Source organism: Tenrec ecaudatus, chromosome 5, assembly GCF_050624435.1.
Source record: "Tenrec ecaudatus isolate mTenEca1 chromosome 5, mTenEca1.hap1, whole genome shotgun sequence".
In the NCBI taxonomy this organism is placed as follows: domain Eukaryota; kingdom Metazoa; phylum Chordata; class Mammalia; order Afrosoricida; family Tenrecidae; genus Tenrec; species Tenrec ecaudatus.
Genome location: NC_134534.1, coordinates 141,892,228 through 141,900,881, shown reverse-complemented (window position 1 = coordinate 141,900,881; position 8,654 = coordinate 141,892,228).

The window sequence follows — 8,654 nt, the reverse complement described above, 5'->3', positions numbered from 1 at the left end:
GTTCAGGCTAGAAGGGACAGTTCCCAGAATCCCCCAGGACCAGTGGGGAGATAGTCACTAAAGTCAGCGGACAGACCTGGAATTATGTATGCTTTTTCTTTTTGTTTCTTTGGGTTTAATTAAAAGGTATTTATTGGGGGCTCTTACAGGTCTTATAATAATGTAACATCGATTATATCACACATATTTGTACATATGTTGCCATCATTATTTTCCAAACATTTACTTTCTATTGAGCCATTGGTAACAGCAACTCTTGCCTCCCCCTCTTCTTGACCCCTTGATAAATTCAAAATTATTATGATTTTCATATCTCACACCAACCACTGTCTGGTTTACTTGTTGTTTGGTTTTCTTGTTAGGTTTGTGCCCCCTTTTTATTCAATCTTTTGTTTTCTTTTTGTTTTATCTCCATTATTGTTGTTTGCCTACCTATATAAGATAGGCATGGGAAGCAAGCCAGAGAAGAAAGCAATGGGACCCACACTTCCAGAGGGACTTGGAAGGAGGAGGGAGTGAGGAAAAGGAGCAGTGAGCAAACAACGTTGTAGAAAGGGGAACAACTAGGGAATTAAAATCAACAACAAGGAGGACGTAGAGATCCCTGGGGTGTTGGAGCAACAGAAATTACTAAGAGGAAGAAAAATGGTGAGCATGATGGTGGGGCAGGAGAAAAGTAAAAGGAAACAGAGGAAAAATCTAGGAAGCAAAGCTAAGGATAGAGGTGTGCATTTATGTAGATATATTAATTCATAAAAATAGAAGTATTGGCCTATGTACATATATTTATTTGGCAATACATTGAGGAAGTGAACGTGCTCTGGGCCTCTGCTCAGGCCCTCCCTTGATGCAAGAATTACTTTGTTCTAACAACCTGGTGCTCTATGATGCTCTATGATGCTCTATGATGCTCACCCTCCTGAAAAGATCGCTGAAGACAAAATGTCTTCATAAGCAAATGTGGTGAAGAACACTGATGGAGCCCAGCTATTTAAAGATACAGCATATGGGGTCTTAAAGGCTTGCAGTTAAGCAAGTGGCCATCTAGCAGAGAAGTAACAAGCCCACATGGAAGAAACACACCAGCCTGTGTGATCATGAGGTGTCGACAGAATCGGGTAACAGGCAACAGAAGACCCACAACAAAACCAAAAGAAAAGCACATTTTTGTGAACGAGAGGTGTCAGAGCAGAGCCCCAAACCCATCTGTAGACAATAGGACAGCCCCTCACAAAAGGGTCACAAGAAAGGGATAGTCAACCAGGGCGTGGTATAGCACTGATGAAACACACAATATTCCTCTGGTTCTTTGAAGCTTCCTTACCCCCCACTATTATGGCCCCAGTCCTCCCTTTCAGTTCTGGCTAGACTGGAGCATGTACACAGGTACAGATAAAAGCTCAAGGCACTCAGAATCCAGGTCAGATAAACCCCTCAGGAACAGAAATGGGAGTAACGATACCAAGAGAAATGGAGAGGAAGGGGCAACAAATCACAATGATCTACAAATGCACACACACACACACACCACCAGGGAGACAAATAACAGAAATGAGGGTGAAGGGAGACAGCAGTCAATGTAAGATATGAACATAATAATAATTTATCAAGGGGTCATGAGGGTGGGAGAGGGAGGAGGTAGGGGGAAAGTATATGTTGTTTTCTTTTTTCTTTTAGAGGAATATAAACTTGTAGGAATATGAACTTGTGTGCAAATTTTCAGAATTTTAATGTTACTAACTAACCCAAATGTTTACAAAAACCTGTGATGGAAAAAAAAAATCGGTGGAGAAAAATACCCCAGTAAGCCAAATTCAATCAAGTCAGAGAGTTATAAGATCTGGACTTTAAATCAAGAAGCAAAAATGACTTCTGATGATTTCAAGATGATGAGCTGGGCATTGGAGTAAAGTCTAAATAATATGGAAACACTTTAAGGGTTAAGAGATGAGCTCCTTCCTGCAGAAATCTCAAATACACAAAACTGTCCACAGAAAGCAGCGGTATTATCTTAGTGTCAGCTGCTGAGCTTGGATAAGGATTGCGATGATTGTGAGGTGCCATCTAGTCAATTCCAACTCATGGTCTATGCGCTTACCCCTAACTCGTGTCACCACATTTCCTTAGGGACTCCTAATTGTCGTTTTTAGGTTCCATTGAGTTGGTTCTGATTCATAACCACCCCATGTACAACAGAATAAAGCACTGACAGTCTTGTGGCATCCTCACAATCACTGCCATCTTTGAGTCTATCATTGCAGCCACCATGCCAACCCATCTGTTCCATCATCTTCCTCCCCCCCCCCCCGCCCCCACCTCCCACCTGCCTCTCTAGTGTACCAATCATGATATCCTTTTCCAGGGACTGATCTTTCCTGACAATATGTCCAAAGTATATGAGATGAAGTCTCGCCATCCTGGTCTCTAAGGAGCATTCTGGTTGGCTGTACTTCTTCCAAGACAGACTTTTTTTGTTCTGTCTGCAGCCCATAGTACTTTCAACATTCTTTGTCAGCGCCATGATTCAAATGGATACATCTTCTTCAGTCTTCTTTATTCATTGTACAACTTGCTGATGAGGCCACTGAAAATACATGGCTTGGATCTGGCATTCCTTAATCCTCAAAGTAATATCCTTTCTTTTCAACATTTTCAATAAGTCTTGTGCAGCAGGTATCCAATGCAATGCATTGTTTGATCTCAATAGTATTGGTTGTGGATCCAAGCAAGATGAAATGCTTGGCAACTTCAGTCTTTTTCCCCTTATCATGATGCTACCTATCCATCATTGTGAAGATTTTAGGTTTAGTTACATTGAGTTGTAATCCATACTGAAAGCTACAATCCTTGATCTTCATCAGCAAGTGCTTCAAGTCCTCCTCATTTTCAGCAAACATTTAAAAATGATATTAGCAAAATTTTCAAGTTTAAAACAGAAAGCCCCTGGAAGCAATCAAGGAAAGTGGGAATGTCTATATTTAAATCTAATGAATTTACAATTAAATATAGATATTATCAGTAATGTTTTGTACTTTCTACTTGTGAAAAATAAAACAATTCTAGTATCTCAAAAATATGTTAGGTGGGAAAAAAAATAGATAGATGCCCTAAACACAGGTTATTGCTTTTGGTGATTTGAAATATAAGTTGTCAATATTCCTAATTGATTGATACTTTTGTCAATGCTTTTTCTCTTCCTAAATTTTTATTCTGATTTAAGTCTCCAGATGACTACTCAGAAGCATAAGAAATGATAAAACATGTCTTGATTGTAATGTAAACTTTGAAGTCAGTTCAAAGCCAGAATCGTTATCACTGGGGTCTGTAGACGAAGCAGAATGGGTGTAGATATTTACTGTAAGAATGGGAATGACGGCTATAGACAGCATCACAGTATTTCTATCAAGAGGGTGTCCTGGTTAGAGTCTGAGTTTTTAGCTTCCTGGTTTCAATTTTAGCCTTTGACCTTCCATGAGTGGTTACATCTCTCTAAGCGCTTTATTTTCTAATTTGTAAAAATAGAGATGATACATGTTGCACCTCCAGGTATTAAAGAGGTAATAGGATGCCACAAACGAAGTCTAGCGCACACCGTCAGTCCTCAATAGACGTCAGCTCTTGCTGTCACCCGGCTGCATCTCTCCCATCCGCTTCAGAGAAGTCAGCTCACTCAGCAGATCTTCTTTCTCCTTAACATCCACAAGGTTCCCCGCCGGCCACAATCGGGGCGACAGCTGCTTTTGTCAAAGATGGCTTCACTTTGCCACGTGGGTATTGGTTAAGCCCCTGAAAAATTGCCTGACTGGTCAATGCACAGGTTCAAATTCCTGAATTCTGCTTCTGACCTCTTCTTTCAGAAAGGGTAAATCACTTAAATTCACAGCTTGTTTGCCTGGAGGAAAGAATAAAAGTCACTTTCCCAACTGTGATATTAATTAGCAGAAGCAAAGCGTTTTAGAAATGCAAAATACGGTTAATTTTTAAAGGGTAAAACAAATGTTAAGTACACTGGACTTTCATCACACTGTGGCAGGAACGTAAGTGTTTTCATGCTTTTTTCCAAGAAAACATTAGCTGGTGGGGATCATCCTTGGCTTCCAAAGGCTGAGCTTCACTTTGAGCAGAGCTAAGGAATTAATTAATGAATTAATTAATGAACAAATAAATAAATAAATCAGGAGGAGAAAAACAACCAGGAGTTTCACAGGACAACTTTACCTATGAGGTTCTTTTAGTAAAAATGAATTTGTTTCCAGTTTCCAAAGACTTCCACTATTTAATATCTCTAGCTTTAATATGGGCATAATAGCACTCAGATTTCCTCTTTGTCACTAAGGCACTCTCAGTGGAGTACTGAATTGTTCATTGTACTTGCAGAAGTGAGGGTCCCTGGTCACCAAGTCAATGGAATGGATTTTACTCGCTGGTTTATAACAGTGAGGTGCTCCAGAGTAACGGCTTGCTTAAAGAACTAGATAGCTTTCCAAAAGGGACCTATTATGCATTTGACCAATAAAGGCTCTCTGACAAATCCCAAAGAGAGGCAAGGTTCACATGGCTGATGTTGAAATAAATGTCGTCATGAACAAGAATATTAGTTTGCTTTTTTTTTTTCAAGATTGTTTTTGAAATTTTTTTTTTAATCACAAACTTTTAAAATTCCCCTGTAGGATAGAAGAGTAACATTGTCCCCAATGGCTGGAGGAAACTGGGGCACTTGGACTTGGGGACTTTTCCTGCGCTTGTGATGGGAGCTAATGAAAGAGCCAAAATTAGAATCCCCAAGTTCCTGCCGCCTCTTCTTGCTCCACTGAACCCACTTCATTCCAGGCAGAAGCATTTCATGTTACCGTTTCCTGTTTGGTCTCTGAGGAGTTCAGCCCCGCCTTACTCTCTTTTCTGTTGCCTGACCTTCCAAGGACAGGAACATTTATCAAAGTCCTCTCTCCCAATGATCCGCCTGGCACCAGCCATTTTAAGAACTTACATAAAGAACAGGCTGGTGACACCCCAGCATTTGGTCAGTTTGTTTGGGAAGGGAGATGCAGCATGCCCCCGATAGAGACTACCAGAAGATTGGAAGAACTGCAAAACGGGTTCTATGAGGCATGGTTGGAATTAGCTGAGAAAAGGAAGGTAGAAGCTGAAGGAGGCCTGGAAGAGGAAGTATTGAGAGGAGAAGAAGGGAAGGGGGTGGGGGAAGGAGCTGTCATTCTACAGCAATTGAGAACAGACTTGAAATTCAAAAGACTTAAATTGCAGGAAAGAGGTTAAAGGGGAGGAAAATTTCTATTTCCTGGCCCTGAGCAGAAAGGTGAATAACTTGAGGAGGAGGATGTACTTAGAGAGTTTAAATGCAACGCTGCCTGGGGCAGGGGAATGCACTAAATGAGCCCGCTGGGGATCTTCTTTGATCCACAGGGTTCCAGACAAGTGGAAGAAATTAAGAAAGACTCAAGAAACAGGCAGAAACACAGCGAGGCAGCTTGGTCAAATGCAGATTCTGAATCAGCAGTCCCGATTAGGACCCAAGTCTGTATTTCTAACAAGCCCCCCCAAGGATACTTTTGTGGGCATCAGACCATGTTGTAAGTATTGAGGCTTTCAACTGCTACTGTCCAATAGAAATAGAATGTGAGCCATATACGCTCACTTCTAGTTTACAAGTTTTCTGGTAATTATCTTACAAAAAATAAACAAGATCTATTCATTTATATTTTTAATCTAACTAACTCAGTATATCCAATTCACCATGTAACCAGTATGAAAGGGCAGTGGTGTTTCAGGGGTCGAATGCTTACCTTCCATGTGGGAGACCCAGGTGAGATGCCTAACCAGAGCACCTCACGTAGAGCGACAGCTCATGTGTCGGTGGAGGCTGGTGTGTTGCTGTGATGCTGAACAGGTTTCAGCTGAGCTTCCACACTAAGACAAGGAAGGAAGGCCTGGTGATCTCCTTTGGAAATTCATTGTCAATGAAAATCATAAGGTTTAAATGATTTGGGGAATGGTCCAGGACCAAGCAACATGGGATTACCATGAGTTGGGAGTTGACTTGACAGCAATTAACAGCCAATAAAAAAATATATTGATGTGATTTTTTTTGTACTAAGTCTTTGAAATTTGGTGCATAGTTCATGTTTACAGCATAACTCAGTCTGAGCCTACTCGTTGTGATGGCAGAGACACTGAATCTAGCCCAAATGAATGGCTCTTGTCAGGTGCTGTGGAATCAGGTTTCACTCATGACAGAGTGTCCTAAGGTTTCTTAGTCTGTAGTCTTTACAGGAACCAATTGCCAGGTCTTCCCTCTTGCAGAGGTGCTTGGTGAATTCAATCCACCAACCTTTGGAATAGCCAATGACCAGTTTTGGTTGTGCCACCAGGACTCTTTAGCACGTACTTGGTACAGTCCAAATGTTTGGCCAGCTGAGAACGGCTGTGCTTTTAGTAGCAATGCCCACTTGGGCGGGATCCAAGAAAACCCAAGGGCATAATGAATTCCCTACTACGGAGAAGGGTCCTCAGAATTTTATTATTACCAGAATCCTCTGAGGAGAGAGTGTTACAGAGTAATGTGCAGATTCCTAGGTTCCCCATTAGATACTGTAACAAAACCTTCCCACCAGGAAAAAGAAATGCTTAACAATATTTACATAGAATCCAAGGGGAGAATGCATCCCATACTGTTCCTAATTAGACTGTCCTCTTGAGGAGCACAACATCCTTCACAGATCACACCAGAAGGATTTAATGGGAACACCACTAAGTAAACTAGGTTTACCTCCGATTCACCTATAGCAGATTAAGAAATGTACATACTCCCTTGGACTGAAGGCTGAAACACCCTAATGTGAGAGGAAGCATGGTTGCTCTCCCAAGGCGATGGAAATGGCAGTTGTTGGACTTTGGTTTGGAGCTCTTGCTTTGAGGGTGCCCGATGAATGGTGGCCCAGGACCACCATGTAATGACTATTTTAATGAATGTATTTTATTTTTTTTTTACATTTTATTAGGGGCTCATACAACTCTTATCACAATCCATTCATATACATACATCAATTGTATAAAGCACATCCGCACATTCCTTGCCCTAATCATTTTCAAAGAATTTGCTCTCCACTTAAGCCCTTTGCATCAGGTCCTCTTTTTTTTCTTTTTTCCCCACCCTCCCCGCTCTTCCCTCCCTCATGAGCCCTTGATAATTTATACATTGTTATTTTGTCATATCTTGCCCTATCCAGAGTCTCCCTTCACCACCTTCTCTGCAGTCCGTCTCCCAGGGAGGAAGTCACATGTGGATCCTTGTAATCAGTTCCCCCTTTCCAACCCACTCACCCTCCACTCTCCCAGCATCGCCCCTCACACCCCTGGTCCTGAAGGTATCGTCCACCCTGGATTCCCTGTGCCTCCAGCTCCCATATGCACCAGTGTACAACCTCTGCCCCATCCAGTCCTGCAAGGTAGAATTCGGATCATGGTAGTTGGGGGGAGGAAGCATCTAGGATCTGGGGGAAAACTGTGTTCTTCATTGGTACTACATGGCACCCTGACTGACCCGTCTCCTCTCCTAAACCCCTCTATGAGGGGATCTCCAGTGGCCGACAAATGGGCCTTGAGTCTCCACTCTGCACTTCCCCCTTCATTCACTATGGTGTGTGTGTGTGTGTGTGTGTGTATACACACACACACTCACATACATATATATTCTTTTTTGCATGATGCCTTATACCTGGTCCCTTTGGCACCTCGTGATTGCACAGGCTGGTGTGCTTTTTCCATGTGGGCTTTATTGCTTCTGAGCTAGATGGCCGCTTGTTCACCTTCAAGCCTTTAAGACACCAGACACTATCTTTGTCGATAGCCGGGCACCATCTAATGAATGCTTTCTTGCAAAGTGTTATTGCAAGTTTTCCCCTGTAACAAGCCCTATTGTTTGTTCCAATAGTAGACAACCACTTAAGAGTTTAATCTGTATAAGAAATGTAATTCAGTCCGAAACCAGCTCATACTTATATAATTTCCCTTTCTCAATAGTGGTTTAAATTCTATACCATTGGCTAAATTAACGGCACTATCAATGGAAGTACCTTACATCCCAGGGGCTTGATTTATAATGTTCTCGAATGTAAAATGATGGTGATGTCTTTAAAGTGAACCAGAGGCAGATACAGAACCAAACCACAGACACATTCATAGATGTGGGGTTCACTCACACACTAATTCAAGGTCAATCCAAGAACAATTAGTTCTTATGACATGGCCTCCTCAGTGGCTGCCTTCCTGAAGAGATCACTGAAGAGACGAGTGCTATACAAAGTGTGGAAAAGAAACCCGATTATTCCTAGCTCTAAGAAAGAATAGTGTCTGGGGTATACAAGCTTGTCTTAAAACAAGCAGCCATCAAAATGAAGTATCAACCAAGTCCACGTGAAAGAAGCACATCAGCTATGTGATCCAAGGATTTCAAATAACAAATCCAAGGCCTAAAGAAAGAATGTCATCGGATCTAAAATTGTGTGTACCTGGTTTTCAGGTTATGGATGACACTGGAAGCCCCGAATCCATTTGCAGGTCCCCAAAAGGACTAACCTCAGGGAAACTCTCTGATCAGAGCCTCGCTGTCAGGTGGAGAGCATTATAAAGTAGATTAT